Here is a 27,809-nt window from a genome sequence, read left to right on the forward strand (position 1 = left end):
AATGTGTAAGATCCTGGGGTCACTATTTGGATAAAGACATGAATAGGAAAGATTTGGAGGGATATGGAGCAAACACAGTCAAGTGGGACTAGTTTAGTTTGGGAACATGGTCGGCATGAAATGGTCGGACCAAAGGATCTGTTTCCATACTTTTTGACTCTATGGCTCTATAACTCTATGACAGGGTGATTGCTCAGAGGTTTGGTGTCCGGTTGGCCAATCTAGAATGGAGGGTCACAATTTTAAAAAATAAGAAAGTACAATATAAGAGATGAAGATCTTTTATTTCTCTCAGAGGATCAAGAGCTTTTGGTGCTCTTACTCAGAATAGAGGCAGGGTCATTGAATATTTTTATGGCAAAGGTAGATCAATTTTTGACTAACAAGGGCTAATGGCTATCAAGGGCTGGTGAGAATGTGAAGTAGAGGCCACAATCAGATCTGCAATGATCTACCGAATAGTAGAGCAGACTTGAGGGGCCAACTAGCCTTCTTCTGCTCCAACTATATATATTCATACATTTGTATGTAGTTTCCTCATAAAGTCACTGTTTGGACAGAAGACCAAAATGGTATACCAGGCCATGTTTTCCACCACTTAGGTGTAAATATATTTTTCTTGCAACTCTTTATGAGACCGAAAATAGTGAAGCAAAATGATCTTTCAACAAAAAGATTTCATTTAAAACAATTCTGTTCATGGGAATACTCAAAGTTTGACCAGTATTCATCTGCAGTACTGGTCCTCGGACACTTTTCAGGCTACTAATGAGCCAGTTCACTGGCATAAAAGTTTGAATGTTTGCAAATTCCGCAATGGAATGCACATTGCAATGCAAAAATAAAATAGCCTTTGTGTTTGTGAGAAGAAAACTTTTGGGATGAAATATCGTAGAAACATAAAAAAGTAGGAGCAGGAGAAGGCCATTCATTCCTTCAAGCCTGCTCTGCTATTCAATATGATTACAGCAGATCAGCCAACTCAGTATCCTCTTCCCATTTTCTCCCCTTACTATATGATCCCTTTAGTCCTAAGAACTATATCTAACTCCTCCTCAAAAACATTCAATGTCTTGGCCTCAACCTCTTTCAGAGGCAGAAATTCCATCAACTCACCATTCTCTGGGTGAAGAGATTTCTCCTCATCTGAATCCTAAATAGCCTTCCTGTATCCTTAGATTGTGACTCCTGCTCATCAGGGACCCAATCCTCCAGATGAGATCTCACCAAGGCCCTGTACAATTGCAGCAAGAAATTACAGAGAGATCATTATGTAAAGCAGCAATATTTCTGTGACACAACAACATACTGGTAAAAGATTATTGTTGTCACTAGAACAATAGCCAGCTGGTTAACATCAGGGGTTATGAACTCAATTTTTGACATTATTCTGCTTCTTCTACTGTAAATTTCTGGACATTTCTCTCCTCATTGGAATTTAACAAAGCTATTAGCACTATCCCTTCACTCCACTGCTGACTAGAAGTTGCTCATATTGAAAGTGGTGGTGCTGGGCTAAAGTTCAGTCAGGAAATTTGAATTCATTCAGCCTGTGGATAGAACTTTAAACTAAATAGTGAGGATGGGTACAATCACACGGAAAGCTCTGGAAACATTTAAAGGGAGCAGGGCTCAGCAGAGATTATTAAAGTTTCCAGAACAAGTAAGAGGACAGAACAAATAAATGTTGTCAGAAATCTAACTTCAGATGCAACAGATAAGGAAACACCTATGAAAAGGGGGGGACAGTCAACAGTTAAGTATTGTACTTAAATGTATGCAATATATGAAACAAGGTAAATGAGCTTGTATTACAGATTAAAATTGGCAGATACAATGTTGTGGGAATCACAGCGAGGTGGCTGGGAATTAAATATCCAAGGATGCACATACTATTTATATGACATGCAAATGGACAGAAGGACAGTCTTCCCTTGTTAGAAAGAAATGAAATTAAATCAATAACAACAAGTGATATAAAGTTGGAAAGCATAGCATCTATGTAAGTAGAGTTGAGGAACTGCAAAAGCATAAAAGAAGACCCTAATGGGAGTTGTGTACAAGCCTGGAGAAGAAAATTAATCAGGAAATAGAAAAGGCATGTAAAAAAGGCACTTTTATAACAACCTGAGGGGAATTCAATATGCAGGTGGACTGGGAAAATTAGGTTGTTAACAGATCTCAAGCAAAGGAATTTGTGAAATATCCATTAGATGATTGCTTTTGGAGCATCTTGTAGTAGAGTCCACTAGGGACTGGCCAATTCTGGATTTGGTGATGTGTAATAAGGCAGGTTTGATTCGGGAGCTTAATGGGAAAGAATTCCTCGGGACAGTGATCATAATATGACAGAATTTACCCTGCAGTTTGGGAGGCAGAAACTGGAATTAGATGTAATGGTATTACAGTTGAGTAAAAGTGACTACAAAATCATGAGGGAGAAGATGGCCAGAGTTGATTAGAAGGGGAATCTGGCAGGGAAGTGGGTGCAGCAACAATGGCAGTAGTTTCTAGAGGTAATTCGAGAGGCACAGCAGAAATTCATCCAAACAAAGAAGAAATATGCTAAGGGGAGGATAAGACATCATGGCTGGCAAGAGAAGTCAGGGATACTATAAAAGCAAAACAAAAGCATATACTGTGGTGAAGATTAATGGGAAGCCAGAGGTTCGGGAAGCATTTAAAAAAAGACAGGATAATTAAAAAAGCAGTAACAGGGAGAAGAAAATGTAAGTGGGAGGAAAAAAATGGACATTGGACCATTAGAAATTGAGGCTGGAGAGGTAGTAATGGAGAATGAAGAAATTGCATCTGTTTTAATTATGGAAGACATCGGAAGAACTTCAAGAGAGTCGGGGGTAGAGGTGAGTGTAAAAGAGAAGGTGCTGGGGAAATTGAAAGGTCTGAAGAAGGATAAATCAATCAGACCTGTCAGACTACGCCCCAGAGTTTTGAAAGAGATAGCTAAGGAGTTTGGAAAGGTTTTGGTTGTGACTTATTAAGAAACACTGGGGTCAGAGAGAGTCCCAGAGGATTGGAAAATAGCTGATGTAACACCCTGTTTATGAAGGGAGGGAGACAGAAGATAGGAAACTGTAGTCTGGTTAGTCTGACTTTGGTTGTTGGTAAGATTTTCAAATCTATTATTAACAATGAGACTGGAGAATACTGCAAGTGCATGGTAAAATAGGACTGAGTCAGCAGAGGTTTGTCAAGGGGAGGTCATGGGTGATAAATCTGTTCAAATTCTTTGAGTAGGTAATGAGAAAGTTAGACAAAGAAGTGCCAGTGGATCTGATCTATGCAGATTTCTAGAAAGCTTTTGACAAGGTACTGCACAGGACACTGCCTAAAAAGAAAAAGATCCATGGTATTAGGTGCAATGTATGGGCATGGATCCAGGATTTATTGACTGCCAGAGTGGGGATAAAGAAGTCTTTTTCAGTATGGCAGCCAGTGAGTGTGGGGTTCTGTAGGGGTTTGTGTTGGGACCAAAACTATTCACATTATACATTAATGATCAGGATGAAGGAACTGAGTGCATTGTTGCTAAGTTTGCAAATGACACGAGGATAAGTGGAGGGACAGGTAATATTGAGCAAGCAGAAACACTGCAGAAGGATTGGACAGGCTTAGAGGGTGGGCAAAGATGTGACAGATGGAATACAATGTGGAAAAGCCTGAGGTTATGCACTTTGGTAGCAATATTAGAGGTGTAGACTATTGGAAATCTGACATACAAAATGACGTAGGGTCCTTGTTCAGGTTTCTCTTAAAATTAGCATGCAGATTCATTTTGCAGTTAGGTAGCAAATACAATGCTAGCATTCACTTCAAGTGGGCTAGTATTCAGTAGCAAAGATGTACTGCTGAAGCTGTATAAGGCTCTGCCCAGACAATATTTGGAATATTGTGAGCAGTTTTGGCCCTGTATCTAAGGAAATATATGTTGGCATTGGAAGGTGTCCAGAATAAATTGACAAGATAGATCCTGGAGATGAAAGACTTGTCATATGAGGAGCAGTTGAGGACTCTGGGTCTGTATTTGATGGAGTTAAGAATGATGAGGGAGCTCATATTGAAAAGAATACTGAGAAGCCTGGATAGGGTGGATGTGGAGGTGCTTGTACTAATAGGAGAGTCTAGGACTCAAGGCCATAGCCATAGACTGAATGGATGACCCTTTAAAACTAAAAGGAGGAGGAATTTCTTCAGCTAGAAAGTGGTAAATCTGTGGAACTCATTGCTGCAGAAAGCTGTGGAGGCCACATCTTTGAGTTTATTTAAGTCAAAGATAGATTGTTGATTGGTAAGGGGACAAGAGTTGTGGAAAAAAGGCAAGAGAATACCTTTGAAAAACATATCAGTCATGATCAAATGGTGGAGAAGACTCAATGGGCCAAATGACCTAATTTTGCTCCTATATCTTATGGTCTTATGTAATTAAAGTTGCTCTGGTAACATGCACTTTTACAGAATGTTGTATTCAGGAGCCATGAATAGTCATGTAAATAGTGCAATGCTCTTACCAGCAGATAGTTGACCAGGAATCTCTCTCATTCCTAACAATGCATGTGTTGGCACACAGCCTTTTTTAGCCACATAATGAACACACCTTCCTTGGTTATCAAGTCCTGGAACCTACAGTTTATGTTGGAGAGGCAGACACACTTAACCATGGTGCCACAGTACCTCCACGTATTGGAAGTAGAGCTGAACAATCCATAGACTAGAATCCATAAAATCCCTACAGTATGGAAGCAGACCATTCAGTCCAACAAGTCCACACCGACCCTCTGATGCCGTATCCAACCCAAAACTATTACTCTACATTTACCGCTGATTAATGCGCCCTAGCCTACACATCCCTGAACACTATGGGCAATTTAGCATGGCCAATCCACCTAACCTGCACATCTTTGGACTGTGGGAGGAAACCCATGGAAACACAGGGAGAATGTGCAGACTCCACACAGTCACCCAAGGCTGGAATTGAACTCAGGTCCTTGGTGCTATGCAGTAGCAGTACTAACCACTGAGCCACCGTGCCACAAAGTGGTTAATGCATTGCTTTAACTCATGTTGTATTGTTCAGCTCATTTTTTTTGCTTCATTAGAAATATTATATAGAATATATCCTCAACAATGAGAAAGTGTTTACCCTGAATTTAATTTGTGTTGCATTTTTAAAAAACTTATCCAATGAAGATTGCAGTAGTGTACTCTTCCCCATATCAGGTAAGGTAATATAAATGGGGCCTCACCTGAAACATCGACTCTCTTGATCCTTGGATGCTGCCTGACCTGCTATGCTTTTCCAGCACCACCCTTTTCGAGGTAAAGTAAAAGTGGCTAGTCATTGCTGAGTGAGTGCTCTTGTGTGAATGTAATATAATGATACATGTAGTGTCCTGTTTATCACTCATTTAGTAGAATTACTTTTTTTAAAAAATTGTAATGTGAGTAGAAATGCTTAAGGGCAGAAGTTCACAAATTTAACAGAAGCATTCACCCAAATTATTTATTTCTTTATTTTTAATTTGCTTTTGCTTCTGCTGTTATTACTTGTCTTATGCAGGTAAAGGGATGGCTGGAAAACGGGAAGCCTGCAGAAATGTGCTAACGAGAGCCCAGAGACAGTATATCCTTGTTAGGGTGGAAGGAAAGGCTGGTAGGTATAGGGAATGTGGGATGACTAAAGAAATTGAGGGTTTGGTTAAGAAAAAGAAGGAAGCTCATGTCAGTTATAGACAAGATAGATCGAATGAATCCTTAGAAGAGAATAAAGGGAGTAGAAGTATACTTAAGAGGGAAATCAGGAGGACAAAAAGGGGGCATGAATGAGTTTTGGAAAATAAAGTTAAGGAAATCCAAAGGGTTTTACAAATACATTAAGGACAAAAGGGTAACTAGGGAGGCAATAGGGCCCCTCAAAAATCAGCAAGGTGGCCTTTGTGTGGAACCACAGGAGATGGGAGAGATACAAACAGGTATTTTGCATCAGTGTTTACTTGGGAAAAGAACATGGAAGGTATAGAATGTAGAGAAATAGATGGTGACACATTGAAAAACGTCCATATTACTGAGGAGGATGTGCTAGATATCTTGAATCACATAAAAGTGAATAAATCCCCAGGACCTGATTAGGTGTACCCTGGAACTCTGTGGGCAACTGGGGAAGCAATTGCTAAGCCTCTTGCTGAGGTTTTTGTTTCATCAATAGTCACAGGTGAGGTTCTGGAAGACTAGAGGTTGGCTAACATGGTGTCACTGTTTAAGAAGGGTGGTAAGGACAAGCCAGGGAACTATAGACCAGTGAGCCTGATGTCGGTGGTGGGCAAATTGTTGCAGGGAATCCTGAGGGACAGGGTGTACATGCATTTGAAAAGGCAAGAATTGATTAGGGATAGCCAACATGGCTTTGTGCATGAGAGATCATGTGCCACAAACTTGATTGAGTTTTTTGAAGTAACAAAGAGGATTGATGAGGGCAGAGCAGTAGACATGATCTATATGGACTTCAGTAAGGCATCCGACAAGGTTCCCCATGAGAGACTGGTTAGCAAGGTAAGGTCTGCTTCCATGCTGCACATCTCTATGACTCTATTTATCCATTTTTAAATTTTATTCAATTCACACAGACCAAAATTCCATCTAACACTTCGATTAATGAATTGAAAACAGCTCAGCATTTCGAAAGAAGGAGTCTTAAGTCCTTTCCCACATCTCCTTCTTCTCCAACACTGGTCTTTACTTTATATGGATTGTTATCCTGTCTTTCACAACATGATTTGGCTGTAATGCAGTTGGTGAATTGGGGAATGATGTTTTTTAAAACATAAACTCCTGTGGTTATTATTCAATTCCATCCATGGCACCAGGTGTCACGGTGCACTGAGGTCTGGATTCATGTCAACATCACATGATCAGTTAGCTTGCTCCTTTTGTGCAGTACTTAGTAATTTTTAGTCCTGTTTTATGCAAATCTTGCCATATTTGTTATGAATAAAGTGTTAAATTTATTGTATTATTCCATTTAAATATTTAATTTCAACATTTACCTAGACCGTGCTATCATTTGTGTTCAGCTAACTACTATTTTTGACTCAATTATTACCGATATTTTTGGGGGCCCACCCCAACCCTGTTTTTCCCATAGGCCCCTGTATTTCTACTGTGCGATTTTCTACAACGCAAGGATGTACAAGAATGCAACTACCACGTTATAGAAGAACAGACTGTACCTCCCTTCCCTCAGTCTGCAAGATTTCACCTTACCTCAATTCTATTCTGTGGAATTCCTAATCCAAATACCTCATTGTTCCTTTGACATTTAAAAGTCAGCTTAAACCTGACTCTTTTTATAAAATATTTTGGTCCTGTCCCCCACAATTTATACCTTTTCAATCTCAGCAGAGCTCCTTGGGACATTTTCTATATTGAAATCACTGAATAGTTACATACTCCTCTTGAAGGAATTAGTTCAATAATGCTATCCTGAGAAAGGTGGATCTTCATTGTGAAAAGACAATGACAACTTTCTTGATGATTGTACTATCATTAGACATTGCAAATGGGTTCAAACTGCACTGCAAAATGTTGCTTATGATGGTCCATAGTCCATTTTATTTTGAATGGTGATTATTTTTGTAAACACAGCAAACAAATATATTTCTTAAAAACATCATAATACGTTTATTATTGGTAGCACCACCAACTGAAAAGTATTAAACCTAACAAGCCAATTCAAAAAGGTGGTACAGAAATTGTTTCTACTTGGATTTTAATCAAATAAATTATATATGTCAAAGGTTAAATCTTCTTTCAAGTGCGTCAAATATAATTGTATTTACAGTGTTTATGCTCCTCTAAAATGAGACATTCTACCTTTGTAATGTTTGGGGGAATTTGTACACTTGGCACAAAGCTTCATTCACCAGGAGCATACACCAGAGATTTGGGTCTGTTGTCTGTATGTCGCCATCCCCTCCAGCTACAAATCTCTACCTGCTACAATGGATGGGAACACACTGAGCATCATACCCAATGCTCACTTTCCACTGAGCAAAACATCAGCTGGAGAACTGCTAAATCATAATGTGTGTCCTATTTTACAGTTTAATCAATGTGCATTTGTGGGAAAGTACACAGTACAGTTGTGAGGGCACTGGAGTTGAGGCAATTCATCTAGTCAGCCCCAGAGGACTCTTGGAGACCTACTGCTGTGTCTTTTTAAATTCTTAATCAATAGCTGCATTGCAACATCCATTGGAATTTTTCCAATATTTATTTCCTTTGTAAATCCTCAGTTGCTGCATCCTTAATTATTTACTGCACCTGCAGTAAATAGAACACTGTGTAACTTCAACAGACAGAGGGATGTTAAATAACTGCATTAAGTATTCAGACAGTAATATTGCAAAGGGTAAGTTATAGCTTTAAAAACATTTGACAGAACTGCCTTTGAAGGTTCAGGAATTTGTTTGACATGGTGCAGTGTGTGAAGTATCAGCCTTGAATCAATGACCTGAGTTCAAATCAAGTCCAAATTAATGGAAAGAAATTTTCTTCATCCAGACTGCTGTAGATTTCCTGCATGAAGTGAATCTGAACAGTCTCAATTCAGTTGCAATGAGACCCCATCTGAACTGGCATAAAATTGGAAGTTAGAAACCACAGGATGGTGGGTACAGGAAATGGAAAAATCTGACTTTTTTTGTATGTCTATGACAGGATCTATGGCTTTGTTTGGGCCAGGGTATTTTGTATGTACTCATTCTGCAAGAATAATGCAGAGCCAATTCTCAAATTGCTAGTGGCTCTTAATTATCAGAAATGAAGGTGTGAACCAACATTTTACAGATATCTAATGGAAAATTCCCACTTTCAAGCAGGTGTGCAACTCCAACAACACTCAATAAGTCGGACACCACCCAACTCAAAGTACCTGCTAGATTGGCACCATATCCACAAATATTCACTCCCTCCATTACTGATATTCAATAGTTGTAGTTTGTGCTGTCTTCAAAATATGCTACAGAAATTCACCAAGGTTCCTTAGAAAGCACCTACTAAAACCCACAATTACTACCACCTAGAAGAACAAGTCCTCTTCCAAGCTACAAATCATCCTGATTTGGATATATATCATTGTTCCTTCACTATCACTGAGTCAAATTTCTGGAATCCCTCCCTAATGGCAATGTGGGTGTACCTAAAACTCATGGACTTCAGCAGTTCAAGAAGGCAGCTCACCATCACCTTCCCACGGACAACTAGCGATGGGCAATAAATGCTGGCCCAGCCAGTGAGGTCCATGTCACATTAATGAATAAAGCTAACGACAGACAGGAACCGTTCTCCTGTCCCTTCACTTGGCTTGACATCCAGCATTCCTGTCTCAAACAAGCCTTTCCATGCCATGGGATACTTTTTTGAGGTGGTGACATTTTAAGTGCAGCCAGAAACTGGTGCCTGACCACATGGTCTCATAACCCTACAATCCATTTGCTACTTCCAGTGCTATCATCAGTGCTGCAAATATCTCAAAAATCAATACTAATCAAGGTCACTACAGCTGGGATACTGTTATTAGCAATGATTGATTGCACTATTGCATGCACAATTTACAGGTTAACTTACTTATTCACAGTATCAGGGCAATGCTGGCAAGGCCAGCATTTATCACCCATCCCTACTAACTATTTCAGTCTGTAATTTAGAATCAACAACATTGCTGCAGTTGTAGGGGCACATTGTGACCAACCTAAGTAAGGGATGACAGACTTTCCTCCAGAAATGACTTTAGTGAACCAGGTGGATTTTTTGTCACAATCTGGTGGTTTCATAGGACCCAATCTTTTGGGTCCAGGCAGCAAGCGTGGAGGTGGTATGTGTACCATTAGGTTGGAGTTTGGTGGATCAGAACACCATCGCCATCCCATCTTGCTATGATTAAGTTCTGAGTGAGAAGGCCTAAGCTAATGTGCTGTCACCAATTGAGGTACTCTAGTGGTCAAATAATGACCAGTCACAGCAAATTTTCAGCTCCAGTCAGGACAAACAAATGTTGGTTTACCTCATTGGTTACCAAGTGTGGGCAGCTGTCAGTTTGGTGGGGTCGGTGGTCAGCAAAGGTGCAGTGCGTGGACAGGGAGGGGTCCCTCAATCTGTGCTAATCTATGCAAAACCAAGGGACTGGAATGGAGGTGGGAATAGTTACTGTAAGCCACCTTCCAACCCCACAACACTTGTCCCCCCATGACTCGAATCCCGGAAACACCTACTCAAGCAACACTTACTTTTTCCATCAACAACCTTCCAACTTGGGAGTCTGGGGGATGATGTCATTGTCCTGGTAGCAAACAAGACCTTCATCGTCACATTATCCGGGTTCAGAGCTGACCAATGATGATTGGCCAACACCTCTAGACAAGTGGGTCATCCTCATCCAGGGTCCTCGCTCTGGCAAAAAGCTACTGGTAGCCAATCAGCCAGCTGATTGCCAGACAATCCAGCGAGCTCTCTAATCAAAGTAGGCCCTGTGATTCACTTCTGGAAATTCTCTGACTTGTGAACTTAGTATCAAAATGAGAAAATCCCTCCTACAGGCATGTACCAACAGATTTAAGAACACCTCCTTCCCTACTATTATCTGACTTATGAACGGACATCCTGTATATTAGACTTGATGTTTCTCTGTACCTTCTCTGTAGCTGTAACATTATATTCTGCCTTTTGTCCTTTTATCTAAATGTACTTATGTAAGTATGGTTTGTCTAGTTAGCAAGCAATACAATCATTTTCACTGTATCTCAGTACATGTGACACAATAAATCAAATCATTTACTGATATTCATTTGTTAATTTAAATTCCACGTTTTATTTGGTTAATTGAATTTATACTCCCCAGGAACTATGATGGGATTTGAGTTTAAATTTTTGGATAATCAGTTCAGTTCTCAAGATTGTTAGTCTAATAGCATAACCACATTACTATGTGCATAACTTGTAAAACTAGCAGGCAAAGATTTCACCAAAAAATTCATTCAGCCTACTTGACTTCGTAATGCATCTCTGAGCTCTACACAACCCCATGCCAATTCTTTTAATTTGGAATTGCAAAAGGCCCTTTGCATTGATCATGGAGCAGGGGGAAGTGAGTGGTTGGTTTCACATTTACAGTAAAGCATTACATAGTAACTGGCACTAACTGAGAAATAACAGACTTAGCAATGTAAGATGTGTAAGTTGCTTAGTACGTTGACGTTATCAACCTAAATTTCAACTGCAAGTGATTAAACACTCTTGCAAATAATCAAAACGTCACACTAGTGCACACATGAAAGGGAAGACAAAGGTGTTTGACTATTAACCCAGAGGTTCAAGTAATATTCCTGGGACCCAGGTTCAAATCCTGCCATAACAGACCTTGAATGAATTTGAATCTAATAAAAATCTAAAATTAATCATCTAATGATGCAACCATAATTGAAAGACCCATCTGGTTCACTGATATCCTTTAGGGAAGGCAACTGATGGAGTGACATGACTGCAGACCCACAGCAATGTGGTTGACTCCTCCATAGCCGCTGGGCACTTAATGCTGGCCTAGTCAGTCATGCTCACATCCAATGACTGAATGAATTTTTAAAAATCCAATGCTTTGCTAACTAATCCTTAATTTTATGTAGCTACCTCTTGTTCATAGCTCTTACAGATTTGTGTTTGCTTCCATTTGTGCCAATACTGAGAAACTGTGTTTTTGACATATTCTTCCAGATAAAAACATTCTTCCCTGGTTTATCATTTGGCAAACTTGATTACCCACTTGACTGGCATTCCACCCAATATCTTCAAAATTCACTCCCTCCAACACTGACACATTGTCTAGCCAGTGTATATCATCTACAAGATGTACTGCAGCAGCTCAGAAACCTTCTATCAACAGCACCTTCCAAATTCATGACTTCTGCCACCAGCATGATAAAGGCAGAAGATGGATAGGAATACCTGTCACCACCAAATCCCTGGGGTTCTTTCTCAAGTTATCATGTCTCAAGACAGATCAACAAATCATTAATGGTGAGAAACTGGCCCCCTTTTTTAATTCACCCGTGCCCTTCATTGATTACAGCAAGGTCAATTTTCAAAACGGCCCTTCCCTGGTTGATGGCTTTCTCTCAGACCAAACAAATTTAAATTTTACAGGAGCCAATTTAACCAGGTTTTTGTTGTGTCTTTTAGTTATTAAATCCAAGAAGTAATAATGACACATACACATAGATTAGGAATAAGGATTGAGTCCAAGAATATAATAGGAGGGTCAGTTTCTCAGAGTTGTTCATGAAGAGTACACAATGAAACATTCACATTGAATAGTCAGTTTTGGATTCCAGGCTTTCAGTAAGCTAAAGGCTTTCTGTCCATGGGTGACAGTACTCAGGGCAAGGGTATCCTCCTTGTCCTGTTTCTTTCTGGCTGGTTAACTGTTTACAGCATTCGGAGTGAAAGAGTACATTTAGTTGCAATGCAAAGCTATTGGATGGTTGTTTGACTGTGACTGCCACAGCACACTAGAGCTCAAACCCAGGCTAGAACACATAGGCATTTCAGTTCACCAGTACACCTTCCCATTAACACACCTCCCCTCATCATCACATACAGGCCAGTTTGTATTCAGCCTTAATTTTTTTTTGTATGTTCTCAGAAGGGCAAAACTCAAAAAACAATGTTTGAAAATGTTAGTTTTCTGTTGAGGGAGGATGTAGTCAGCTCACTCATTATCACTTCCTGTTACATTTCTCTCTCTGTTTGACATTTCTCTGAAATTTTATGGGTGTAACATTCTATGAATCCCATACATTTGCCAGACAATGACTGGTTTTATATCATTAAAAATTACATAACACCAGGTTATAGTTCAACAGGTTTATTTGGAAGTACTAGCTTTCGAAGCACTGCTTCTTCATCAGGTGGAAGCTCCGGAAGCTAGTGTTTCCAAATAAACCTGCTGGACTATAACCTGGTGTTGTGTAATTTTTAACTTTGCCTACCCCAGTCCAACACCGACACGTCCAAGTCATGATTTTGCATCTGTAGTCTCATTTTGTCAATATTAGTTCTCTTAAAACAAGGAATTTAAAATTGGAAGTACAAGTTAAATAGCATTCACAGTACTTTGGAGCTCTGATTAGTCAACATAGCATACCATCTTGTGCAAGTCACACACCATTCTAACATGGAACAAGATCTCCAATCTATCTTGCAACTCCCTCCCTTGTGGATGTCCCTATACCCAAAGAACTTCAGCAGTTCAAGAACGCATTTTCACCACCATCTTCGCTAAGGCAATTAGGGACAGTCAATAAATGCAGATATCCCATGAACAAGTAAAAGAAAACTCCATACCTGACTTTATTTTTATGATATCTGAAGTAGTATTCACCATTACATGAGGGTCTTGAAGTTCTGTGACAGAATAGGAGGGCAGTTTTCTCAGCAAGCATTTAGCAGTGGGAAAGGCCTAAAGCAGAGTGAAATGCTTGAGCAGTAAGAGGAGAGAAGGAATAAGTTAGCAGTGAGGCAATGCAAAGTAGAATCCATCATCAACATCAAACATTAGTGTGACATCCTCATTTTGGTTTTGCTGGGATATCATACTGTCAAGGTATTGCAAACATCAAATTTGTTTTGAAAATGTGTTGCTGGAAAAGCGCAGCAGACCTGCTGCGCTTTTCCAGCAACACATTTTCAACTCTGATCTCCAGCATCTGCAGACCTCACTTTCTCATCAAATTTGTTTTGCCTCATATCTAAATACTTGATAGGTATCACCGAATCAATGAGAAAAAATGATCAACATTGTTGTTCTAACATGTAATTGGCTCTGAGCTCCTACCATGAAAGGACCAATTACTAAATGGGGATATGAGCCATGCCAACCAAAACTCACAGATATGAACTTAACTCTCAATCCCTCCACTAACTCAGAGTTTTCACTTGGTCTGTGCAATTCGATATTGGATAAGTGTAAATCTCCATCAACTAAACAGAGGAAAGATACAAGCCATTGTCATTGGTCCCTGCTGCAATTTGTATTCCCTATGTGCCAACTCCATTCCTCCCTCTGGTCAGATGGATAGAGCTTTCATAACTTTGAACTAACTTTGAACTAACACTGATATGAGTTCTGACAAAATATCTGTTCTATCACAGAGACCAAGTTATTACATCAACCATCTCTACTTCAGCTCATCTGTCTCACTGCTGTCAAATTCCTCCTCTCCCTTGTGTTTCTTACTGGTCCTCCATGTTTGAACATGGGGATTAGCAGAGCACATGCCAGACATAAATGTCAGATGGCATAAGACCTGTTTCCCATCCATGTATTATGGCAGAATATAGCAAAAGTAATTAATATGAAAGCCGGAGCTAGATGCCTCAAATGAAGTTTATGGACAAGGTATCAACATTCAAGAGGGTTAATTGTGATGTTTTGCTGACCAACCAGTAGACACCACATGGTCTGCCAGAGGAGGTCACATGAATTTCAAGGTCTAATCATGTTTAGGTTTAGCAAGTAGACTGGGGTGGAGGGTTTGGAGTAATCAGACATCCTGATGTAGCTCAACTAGATTGAGACTTCAATATTGGGTGGCATGGTGGCTCAGTGGTTATCACTGCTGCCTCATAGCACCAGTGTCCCAGGTTCAATCCCAGCCTTGGGCAACTGTCTGTGTGGAGTTTGCACATTCTCCCCGTGTCTGCGTGGGTTTCCTCCGGGTGCTCCGGTTTTCTCCCGTAATCCAAAAAAGATGTGCAGGTCAGATGAATCGGCCTAACCAAATTGCCCACAGTGTTAGATGCATTAGTCAGAAGGAAATGGGTCTGGGTGGGTTACTCTTCTGAGGGTGGTGTGGACTGGTTGAACCAAAGGGCCGGTTTGCATACTGTAGGGAATCTAATCTGGCCAGGTAGCCAGGTACAGTAATGTGGTGTGAGAGAAAATCAAAGCTTAGTAATTCTTTGGCAGCATTCACGTAAGTAGACACCTTTGCCATAACCCAGACAAGGAGCACTTTTGTTGGCATCTTCTGTTCCTTTGCTGATGAAAGTCATGCTGTTGCTTTGGGTGACAGAATGGATCTAATAGTGGTGCCAGAGTTACTGTGGTGGTAAAGTAACCCAACTTAATTGTATGCCCTCTGCCATCTCATTGGGTTGAAGCAAGAACCGTGAAACACTAAACCCCATGACAATTCTCTCTTGTCATTGTGCGTGAACACATGTTAGAATTAGAATTAGAGTTAGAATTAGCATGCATATAGTGAAAAGTTTATAAGTTTATAAATTACTACTTATGGTGCCATCTTAGGTACCAAGGTACCCAGGTACAGATTTTTAAATACAAGTTTTTAGGGGGAAAAAATTAGAAAGATAAAAGAAATTTTAAAAAGTCCAGCAATAAGTTAGAAAAATAGGGAACTAGAGTTCGGAATAACAATCCTTTCAACCCAGACCATGCTGGGCTTCCACTCGAGGCCAGGGATACCAGATTTCAAACATTCTTAACATCTTTAATCAAACAGGAGATTTTCAAAGGTTCACTTTAAACATTGTGAGCAGATCATAAAAAGTTGATTGTAGATTTTCATAACCAGCTGCAAATTGATTGAGAATGTATGATTTTCTTTCCTTATTTACAAATACAATGCTACAGGCAGCCACTTAAAAGCATGTCCAATTAATACGGCTTTGCTCACAATTAGCAGTTAACAATTTACCTCAGAAACCATTCTTCCCTGTGGGAACTGCAAAACATTTAGCCAAAGAATCATGCAGCGGTAGGCCGCTTTCATCCAATTCAGAGAAAGTCTTAAGCCCTTAGTTCATTACAGCAGATTACCCTGACCCACCTTTGAGCTAAGCGACCTCAAGGCTGAGGTCTCTCGTCATGGCAGGGACCTTTGTGTCTTTTCAGCCATCCATTAATCTGTGCACCGCTGTCCTTTTCAGCCTGACCTTAAAGTCAAAATGCTCTGGCTTATTTCTTACCCTAATAATAAAACAAAAAAGGGAAGAATGAAAATGGATTGTAAAACACTTAACATGAAAAAGACGTAAGTGAATGATGGGATTTTTATCAGACCAGAGTTAACTGAGGTGCTTTTGATGAGATCAGAAGAGGTCAAAGGTTTTATTGTACAATCTGGGAAGTGGTAGCATCATGTTGGCGAAAGAATTGATGTGAATGGGAGGCAAGTCATGGCTAGGAACATTAGATACTCCCAGTTGAAGCCTAATTTATCATTTCTGGACTTGTCCAAAGTCAGAGCAACAACATCCTGAGCTACAAGCGATTAATGCAAGGTATAAAACAATTATCTGCTGATAAACAATTAATTTACTGTCAGCATTAGATTGCAGATGTGCTATAGAGCGATGCTGAAAATGTGTTGCTGGTCAAAGCACAGCAGGCCAGGCAGCATCTCAGGAATAGAGAATTCGACGTTTCGAGCATAAGCCCTTCATCAGGAAGGGCTATAGAGCGATGTTGTAGCAGGCACACGTCTACATGATTGTTTCACCTCCATTCATTGACCAACTGCACTGAGATTTGCATGTTTGTTTACTGGTTCCATTTAATTTTAGTAAAAGTGAACAGCGGCTCATACTTGTACCAGTGACTTTAACGTAGTAAAATGTCCCGGGGTCATTTGCTTTACAAAGTGTGATTCAGATGAAAATTGGGTATAGAACATTAAAGCAGCAATAAGAAGATAGGTTAAAGAGGTAGATGCTGAGGACAACTTTGAAAAGAAATGGAACTGCAGAGGAATCCAGGGAAATTTGTCTGATTATTTAAAACCAGTCTGTGCCCAAGGAGAATGGAGCTTTAAAGGGTTTAATAGCCTCAGGTTTCATGTCGCACTCTCATCAGGCACAATTCTCACTCTGGAGTTTCAAAAGACATTAGAGAACCTCACTATAATCAGACCACAAGTTTGTAACTATCCAAAAGTATTCATTGCTCATAAATTTATCAGGAAGGATTATTCCTTAAGCTTCTGGACTCTGATTACAAGACCAAATGGAGCAACAGTCACAGAGGGGCTCTCCTAATTGGCTTCCTCTATGCTCACACTTTTATTAAAGAGAGACTGTGGGCTGCCAATGCTTTTGTTGCAACATAGATCTCAGGCTCTTATTGTCCACCACCTAAACTGGGCATGGGGGATGGGGGAGGGGTGGGGGTGGGGGTTGGGGGGGTGATATTGGGAGGAGGGGTGCTTCCAGTAAACTTACAAAATCTGCATACAGCAGAGAGTCACTCTGCTGCCCTAAAAAAATCCAAACCCAATCCAACCCAACACCTTAAGAATGCAAGTTTGATGTCCAGCTACAATCAGCAATCTGTCATTTTACATCCCCAGCACCAAGAATGTGTCAGGGAACCCTCACAATCTGGTCTACCCACCTCCAGGCCTGTTACTAGAGGGCAGGAAAATTCAATCATCCATTTCCCCACTGTAGCTATTCAAACCCATTAAATCCTGTATCCCAGCCTGCATTCAGATGTTCTGAACAGGGCACAGACGATTTAGAGAGGTCACATCTCAGTAGTTGTGAGATGGTGAAGACCGAAGGAGGTGTGTAAACTTATTAAACAAACGGTAAATAAGAACATAAAGTAACATCAGTCCCTTGGAAATTAAGTGTCAATGAAGTGAATGGGACTTTGATTGCTTTATGGAGCTATCAGTGCAGGTGTCTAGTCTGTAATTGTGGTGAGGGGTTGAAAGATAGGAAGGCCCCTCAAACTTGTGGCTCGAGTTGTGTGTTCAAGGCAATATGGTGAATAAGGATAAGTCCAACACTTCAGGGGGTAATGGGAGAGGTGAATTTGCAGATATGGGACTTGAATTCATTTAGGATGGAGGAAGGGAAATAAAAATATTATCTCAAGTCATCTACCTCAAACAATCCATCACTCAATTTAACCAGGCATTTATAGCATTGGGCTTTCTGTATGCCGTTTTCCACAGGTTTAAAGTTGCAGGACCGCAGTTCTAAACATCATGTGCATAGAATATGAATCCAGGGATGCTAAAGAATCAGATTTGTAACTCACTGACACTGAGCAGATATTACGCAAGATATAAATCAGATATAAATTTGATGTTCCTTTTTTTCTCCAGAGCTGAACAGGAGAAAATGTTCTTCAATGTCTCAAGACAGCAAGAAGCAAGTAAGTACCCATTATGTACTGAAAGCATGCCATTGCTCTTAATACAATAAAAGAAATTGCTGGGAAAAGGTAGCAGATTGGCTAGCATCTGTGGAGAGAAAGCAGAGTTAATATTTCAGGTCCAGTGACTCTTCTTCAGAACAGAATTGTTATTTTTGTTTCTGATTTCCAGTACCCACAGTCTTTTGTTTTTTTTTCCATCTCTCTTATTGTTGTAGGCAATCATATCAACAATAAACATAGAGCATGCTGGACAAACTTAGCAGGTCTGGCGCTATCTGTGGAGAGAGAAAATCAGAGTTAACATTTCAAATTTTATTGGCAGCTGGGCAAGGGTTCAGCGCAGAAACAGGTCTTAGACACTTTGATGCATAGGTATGCTTTGACCAGCATTATAGCATCTATTGCAAGGGACCCATGGAAATTTGAGTTGCACCAAACCTGCCAGATCAGCTGTGTTTCAGAAATAAAAATTTTAAATGCAAGCTAAAAATGCAGTCCACAATCCACACATTAAAAAAACATACTCACCTGAACGTGCAGCCCTTCTAAAGCCTGTGTTAAAAAGGTTGTCGTCCACTTGATTAACTGACTAACTTGAAGGACACCGACGTCTATCCTTTCACAACAGTTTATTTACTTTGAACAAGGTCCAAAATCCAATATTGGGGCATCACAGGCCCAGTTCATTCTGATCAAGGGACCATAAATACACTACTCTTTTTGGCTTCTATACTATTATAGATGGTGTCAGTGCAAGGTAACTGCAACAACTCTGGGCTTCTCAGTTTTTCTTTCTTGCATTGTGTTGAGGAAGAAATTTATTCATACAACAATTTATAAAGATTTGCACAAAATATCTCACAAAATTTACATAATCCTGAGATTCTAGTCACTTGCTAGCCCTCTCAGACATGTATGTTTTAAAATTATGTCCTACATGCAATGACAACACTTTACATCTACTTCATTGGCTGTAAGATGCTCTCAGACATTCAGTGATTTACAAAAAGAATAAATGCAAGTCTTCTTTCTTTTCAATATAAAATTAGAATCTAAAGCCAAGAGCAGAAACTTTCGAAAACCATAATGCAAAATATTATGTATTAAATGATGTCAAATCACAACTGAGCAGCAAATATTGAATTGCACACAGGTTAACATCATGGATTCTACCAGATTCTTATTAACAGAATATGTAATGAATTTACACTTTTCTTAATATGGTCATATTATTTAACACCAAATAGTTGGGCAACAGACATTTTCTGCAATACTTTAGATTTGCTTATTTGCAGCGAACTGTGATAAAGAGCAGATGGATCACTTATAAATGCATTTTAGTTCAGAATCAACGCATCCCAATAAGCCAAGGTAATCTTGTACATTGCTGGCCTATGCTACAAATGAGCTGGCCAAGACTCATGCTCACCCATAGTGAAATAGGCGAATCGCCTATTCAGAAAACAGGGAATAAAGTGATTGTAACTAAGACAGAATTCATATTGTTCTGTCTTGGATTGTCCCAATGAGTTACCTGTCAACATTCTGTTCAAGTTTGTTTTGGCATTTGAATTATAATAGAATCCCAGTTTATATACATGGTATCAATTTGATTTGACTTAACTGCCTGAGTTTTGGATCTTGTATCAACAGTAGTAGGAATATTCCCATCAGACTAAATTGTGGTAAGAATATTACAATCGGTTCTTGGAAACCTTACTTGGTTTTTAAGAATTGTTTAATGATAAATCCAGTGTTAGAAAAAAAATGATCCTGTAACTAGAGAACTCGGATAGAGTCTTTGAGACCTCGAGGTGGGGAATGAAGTGAATTTGATGAGATGGTGACAGATAAGAACTCTGTCACTTGACCAACCCCATACTAATTCAGAGTAGGAATACACAAGCTCATTTTTCCCACCCCACCGTCGATGGAGACCAATTAATGACCACTTATGCATTTCATCCCACTTGGGTTGCAATTATTTTAGATCAAGGCAAAATGAGAAAGAGTCAATCTACCCAACTGGTAAACTATTGCAGGCAGACTGTCAGTTTGTGGGATGTAGGGGTCCTTTGATCTGTGCTAATTTGTGAAAGATTAAGGACTGGAGGCTGCTAAGGGTCACCCTCCTTGCTCTTACTTCCAAATACCCTGTTCCTCTCTTCTCCACGGCCTCCAAACCCAGGTACCACCTCAAACAGAGGTCAACTTTCCTGTCAATGATCTGTCATTCTGCAGCACATGGGGGTTAAAAATGAAACAACTACAGTGTGGTGAAGAAATTAAATAAAATTATATTCTGTAAACATGTTCTAAGATTGTTTTCCTCGTGTGAACCTGTGCTACCTAAATATAATAGAAATAAAGTATGTGGATCCTATTCACTGAAAGGTCTCTGGTATGTTTTATTACAGCTAAATTAATTCATACAGAATAAACTCTAGGCACGGACTTTGCTGAGGGTGCTACCATGCAGAGTTACCTTAGGTTTTGTGATGTAATCCAGGTATCTAGCACATCTGCATGTTGAGTTTCTTAAAGGGGCATGTCTCTTAAATTGACCTTCGTTTATATTGCTATTGATTGAGAAACAATATAGTTATTTTATCTATTCTGCAATTAATTAGTTATGTTACCAGTTATAATGTGAATTGCTAGACGTTATATAATGTAGCACAAAGTTCTTCTAAAAATAGCAGTATTATGTTTTAAAAACATAAGTCACATGACACCAGGTTATAGTCCAACAGGTTTGTTTGAAATCACAATGCTGGATGACTAGAGAAATTGAGGTTTCGATCAAGAAAAAGAAGAAAGCATATATCAGAGTTAGACAGCAGAGACCGAGTAAATTCTTAGAAGGGCATAAAGGCAGTAGGAGTATACTTAAGAGGTAAATCAGGAGGCAAAAAGGGGACATGAGATAGCTTTGGCAAATAGGGTTAAGCAGAATCCAAAGAGATTTTATAAGTACATTAAGGACAAAAGGGTAACTAGGGAGAGAATAGGGCCCTGTAAAGATCAGAAGGCAGCCTATGTGTGGAACCACAGGAGACAGCGAAAATACTAAATGAGTATTTTGCATCAGTGTTTACTGTGGAGAAGGACATGGCAGGTATAGAATGTGAGGAAATAGGTGGTGACAACTTGAAAGATGTCCAAATTACAGATTTGGAGGCACTGGATGTATTAAAACCCATACAGGTGCATAAATCCTCCAGGACCTGATCAGGTGTACTGTGGAACTCTGGGAAGCTAGGGAAGTGATTGCTGGTCCCCTTGCTGAGATATTTGTCTCATCAATAGTCACAGGTGAGGTGTTGAAAGACTAGAGGTTGGCTAATGTAGTGCCATTATTTAAGAAAGATGTTAAGGAAAAGCCAGGGAACTATAGACCGGTGAGCCTGACAACAGTGGTGTGCAGGTTTTTGGAAGGAATCCTGAGGAACAGGATTTACATGTATTTGGAAAGGTAAGGACTGATTCGGAATAGGCAATATGGCTTTGTGTGTTGGAAAACATGTATCACCAATTTGACTGAGGTTTTTGAAGAAGGAATGAAGGGGATTGATGAGGCAGAGCAGAGAATGTAATCTATATGAACTTCAGTAAGGCATCTGAAAAGGTTCCTCATGGTAGACTGGTTAGCAAGGTTAGATCAAATAAAATACAGGGAAAGCTAGCCAATTAGATACAGAAATAGCTTGAAGGTAGAAGACAGAGGGTGGTGGTGGAGGGTTGCTTTTCAGATTGGAGCCCTGTGACTAGTGATGTGCCACAAGGATTAGTAGTGGGTCCACTGCTTGTCATCATTTACAGAAGTGTTTTGGATGTGAACATAGGAGGTATAGTTAGTAAGTTTGCAAATGATACCAAAATTGGAGGTGTACCGGACTACAAATTAGGTTAGAGTGCAACAGGACCTTGATCAGATGGGCCAATGGGTCAAGAAGTGGCAGATGGAGTTTAATTTAAATAAAAAGAGTGCTCCATTTCAGAAAGGCAAATCATAGCAGGACCTGTACACTTAATGGTAAGATGCTGGGGAGTGTTGCTGAACAGGGAGACCTTGGAGTGCAGGTTCATAGTTCCTTGAAAGTAGAGTCACAGGTAGATAAAATAGTGAAGAAGGCATTTGGTATGCTTTCCTTTATTGTTCATTGCAGTGGGTATATGAGTCAGGAGGTTATGGTGCAGCTGTACAGGACATTAGTTAGGCTACTTTTGGAATATTGTGTGCAATTCTGATCTCCCTCCTATAAGCAAGATGTTGTGAAACTTGAAAGGGCTCAGAAAAGATTTACAAGGATGTTGCCAGGGTTGGAGGTATTGAACTATAGGGAGAAACTGAATAGGCTGGGGCTGTTTTCCCTGGAGCATCGAAGCCTGAGGTGACCTTATAGAGGTTTATAAGAACATGAGGGGCATGGGTAGGCTGAATAGACAAGGTCTTTTCTCTGGGGTGGGGAAGTCCAGAACGAGAGGGCATAGATTTGAGGTGAGAGGGGAAAGTTTTAAAAGTGGCCTAAGGGACAACTTTTTCACGCAGAGGATGGTGCATGTATGGAATGCATGTATGGTGCCAAAGGAAGTGGTGGAGGCTGGGAAAATTATAACAGTTAAATGCCTCTGGATGGATATATGAATAGGAAGGGTTTAGAGGCATATGGACCAAGTGCTGACAAATGGGACTAGATTAATTTAGGATACCTGATCAGCTTGGATGGGTTTGACTAAAGGGTCTGTTTCCATGCTGTACATCTCAATGACTCTGTAACTATGACAAGCTTTCGGAGTGTAGGCCCTTCGTCAGGGGACTTCATCTGATGATGGGGCTGTGCTCCAAAAGCTTGTGATTTCAAATAAATCTATTGAACTGTAACTTGATGTTGTGTGACTTCTGACTTTGTCCACACTAGTCCAACATCTTATTAGTCAGCAATATTTCTGCTTATATTTGTCATTGTTTTGTACCTCAAGACCCAGGTGACTACTTGAGCACTAGCAATCATTCTTTGTATTTCACATTCATTGGTTTAAAAGGGGCTGAAAGTTCTGGATCCCACTAGCTTAAAAAAACTCTAATACCTGATAATACAACCAATGACCTCTTTACCAGTCTTAAAAGTTTTGAAGACATGTAAATTTATTCTCAATGGCAACCAAATTATGCTCCGATCTTTGTTTTTTGTAGTCTCCTTGAAGCACATGATGAAACTGAGCTTACTTTCTCATTATTATACCCTAGTCTGACAGACCTCTGAGCCTCTGCCAAGCAGTTATCTGGCCGCTAAGCATACTGAGACTCCTGACTCTTTAATGACTACATAGTTGTTTAGACACACAAGAAGCATATGTGCTGTTTATTTATTCTATACCATCTATATCTCATCTATTAAATGTCACTTGCTATTACTCAAACCACTTTCTAACTATTCTGTAATCATTGAATGTCTCCTTTGGTCCCTTCACCACTCCCAGCTTAAGGACATCTCTAAAACCTCTCCTCAGTAGTGATAATTCTGCAAATATTTTATGATAAATCATGCTAATCAATTACAGAACATTTATGACAATCATGGAAGTCATGATTGTTTTGGGAGATTGCACAGACTTGACAAATGTCATACAACTCCCTACATTTTAATGATTTATGCCACAATAAATATCTCAGGTTATTTCAGCAATACAGAGTTGGCATGCTTACTTTTCTTATTTTATCCATTCATTACAAACCTAAATGTTGTCACAAAGGACACAAACTTGAAGATTTTCATCTTGCACTCATTGGGACTGGGGCAAGCAAGTAAGCTGAGAAAGGGAACATCAATTTCAGCCTGAGAAGATTGAACTGATTAGTTGCACCTTGGTTGGCATTGAGAGAAAGTAAGAGCTCTTCACTTTCGGTATCACAGAATTGTCACAGCGCAGGAAGTTGCCATTCAGTCCATCATGTCTGTATCTTGCAAGTACAGCCCTATGACAGAAATATTTGAGTTTTGGTATTATCCCACAGCTCCCCAAGTTAAACACATTACATAAACTGTAATATAATATACCAGCACACGGCAGAAATTACTTTAAATGACATAAGCCGTGAACTCCATTACATATTCCATTGTGTAACAGACATTACATCACCTATATGGTGTGTTGAATTCAGTAAAACGTTCACAAACCATTTTTGCTATTTGGCAAACTGCCTAATGCACAAAACCTCACAGATTTGTACACTACCAGTAAAAGAAACCTTGCAGCATCTCCTCTTCCTATTTTGCTCTTGTTTGTAATAATATGACAGTTTTTCAATGGCTCATAGCAGTTTTGTAACCTTCAAACGCATTCCTTTGCCAACAAGCTGTCATTATCCCATTATAAATGAACTTCTAAAAGCCACCTCTTCCCTTTTCCAGTGAGTGCCTTGGCAGATGCCAATTGCAGGTCAGTTTCACAGATTTCAAAATCAACCAGGCAGGGATCTTTGTGTGCTCATAATGATTTAGCCAGTTCTTTCATATTTTGACTTCCCCATTTCTTATAAATTGTGTGAATGGAGTTGCAGGGTTTGTTTTAACATTTCATAAAAGCTACCAAAATGTAATTGACTCTTGATAAAAGGCAGCTTGTTAAACACTGGGGTCAATTTAGGCAGAGTTTGGAAGTCACAGAAATGGGCTCATAGTGAACTAGCACCAAGCCCAACTTTCTTTCCAATCGATGTGCATTAATAGCCACATTGTGAAAGGGTGCAAAACAGTCATTCACTATCAGCCTATTTTGTGCTACAGACAAGAAATATTTACAGCTCAGATCTGTCTGAAACATTACACCACAAGGCCAAGAGACCATAAGATATAGGAACACAGTTAGGCCATTTGGCTCATCTAGTCTGCTCTGCCCTTCATCTGAATGATACGTTTCTCAACCCCCATTCTCCTGCCTTCTAATAGTAACATTTGACCCCCTTTCTAATTTAGAACTTGCCTACCTCTATCTTAGATACATGCAATGACTTGGTCTCCACAGAATGCTGCAGTAATGAGTTCCACAGATTCACCTCCTTTTGGATAAAGAAATTACTCTTCATCTCAATCCTCAGTTACTGTAAGCTATGCCCTTGGGTCCTAATGTTTCTTACTAGTAGAAACATCTTCTCCACATCCATTCTATCCAGGCCTCTCAGTACAGTATTCTGTAAGTTTGAATGAAATCTCTCCCCCTCTATCTAAACTCCATCAAGTACAAACCTAGAGTCTTCTATCTCTCCTCATAAGACAAGCCCTTCATTCCCAGGATCATTCTTGTAGAACTCCTCTGACCCCCTCCAAAGCCAGCACATCCGTCCTTAGATGCAGTGTCCAAAACTTTTCACAACATTCCAAATACAGTCTAATCAAAACTGTAAACAGCCTCAGCAATACATCCCTGCACTTGTATTCTAGTCTTCTCAAAATGAATGCTAACATTGAATTTGCCTTCCTAACTGCCGACTAAACCTGCACGTTAACCTCATGAGAATCCTGAGCTAAGATTCAAGTCCCTTTGTACTTCATACTTCTGAAGCCTTTCCCCATTTAGAGAATAATCAATGCCTCTATTCTTCCTACCAAAGGGCATAACCTCTTACTTCACCACTTTGTATTCCAAGTCCCACTTCTTCGCCCACTCTCCTAGTCTGTCCAAGTCGTTGTGCAGCTTCCTCTTTCCATCTTCACTACCTGTCCCTCTACCTACCTTTGTGTTATCTGTAAACTTAGCAAAAATGTCCTCAAGTCCTTCATCCAGATCATTAATGCATAAATCAAATAGTTGTGGTCCAACACTGACCCCTGCAGAACACCAACATTCACTGGCTCTCATCCTGAAAAAGACCCCTTTATCCTCACTATCATCCTTCTGTCAGTCAGCAAATCCTATACCCATGCCAGTACCTTGCCCTAGTACCATGGGCTCTTACTTTATTTAGCAACCTCGTGTATGGCACCTTGTCAAAGACCTTCTGAAAATCCAATAAATCATGTCCACTGGGTCTCCTTTTACGAACTTGCTCATTACCTCCTCAAAGAAATCTAATAGATTTGTCAAGTATGGCCACATCTTGACTAAACCATATTGTTCAAGCCTTATTTTCAGTGAATTACCAAGTACTCCACAATCTCATCCTTAATAATAGATTTGAACATCTTACCAACAGCCGAGGTCAGGCTAACTGGCCTATAATTTCCTGTCTTTTGTTTCCCTCCCTTCTTAAGTGGAGGATGGGGGTTACACTAACTATTTTCCAGTCCTCTGAAATTCTCCCTGGCTCTAGTGATTCCTCTACGATCACTTACTGGAAACACAATTGTGTTTTTAAATGAAAATGGTTTTGCAGTAATTTGAGATCAGATTCAAAGATGGCTGAATGTTTGTGTCACCAAACCTTCTCAATTCCAACTCCACTGAAATGAAGACAACTTGTCCACAAAGCAACACCAAAAACAATTGTCTTACAGGATTTGGGACTGATTAATTACTTTCCCATACATTAAGAAAGCTCTATGACAATCACCTGAGTACACATCTGGGTAGAGATACATTGTTAGATACAATCACTTGAACAAATAGGACTGTGACAATGAAATGAATGTACTCGAACACGATCTCATTACATAACTTGGAACTGAAATAGAGTAGGCAAACCACAATGGATCACTAGTCAGTTGATGAGGGAAGGTTATGTGACAAGCCAACCAGCCTATAGAGTGTTTAAGCACCTGCAGACTAAATCAAGCATTTGAAACAGTGAGGGAGAAAACCTCTAAGTGTGTTTCCTGTCCCTCTCCGAACAACTTGCAAATTTCAAACTCTGGTGATTTTCTCTACTCAGACGATGCAGAGATTTAGCAAAAAAAATAGCTCAACCCAGCAACTATTATATCCAGAAGCATAGATAGATCATTTATCCATATCTTTAAAGCAGTAGGACCAACAGATTCAGCCTGAAGCATGCCAAGTCTGCAACTTTCCAGAGATGTTAAATCTTTCAATTTTATTGGACACTAAAATAGCTTAATCCATCCTCTAATGTGTAATCTGTTTGTATAATTGTGAACGCCAGGTGTATGTGTGTCAAAGTCAGAGTTCTTTATTTATTATGTTATTTTGACCCGGTCAGTGTCACTAACAATTAATATAAGACTTTCAATGCAGCTAGCAGTGTTGCTCAATTATATGAACTAGAAGCTACATATGTTCTCATTGAATAACATGTTCATACATTTTCTCTTTTTCCAAACAAATAAAAGCAGCCATTCCCTGGTGGATTCCCTATGGCAATATCTTGACAAATCTGTCCACTTGCCTGGTTTAAACAAATATATGAAAAGAAGCAGAAGCAGGCCACTTAGTCCCTTGGGATGGCTCCACCATTAAATAAATCATGACTGATCTCATTGTAATGTTCCATTCACCTTCCCTCCTACCTCTGGCAACCTTTCAATTCTTGCTTATCAAGACCCTATCAACCTCTGATTTTAAAATTTTGAAGAACTCTGCTTCTACATCTTCCAAA

The sequence above is a fragment of the Hemiscyllium ocellatum genome, chromosome 4 (assembly GCF_020745735.1).
Source record: "Hemiscyllium ocellatum isolate sHemOce1 chromosome 4, sHemOce1.pat.X.cur, whole genome shotgun sequence".
Lineage (NCBI taxonomy): Eukaryota > Metazoa > Chordata > Chondrichthyes > Orectolobiformes > Hemiscylliidae > Hemiscyllium > Hemiscyllium ocellatum.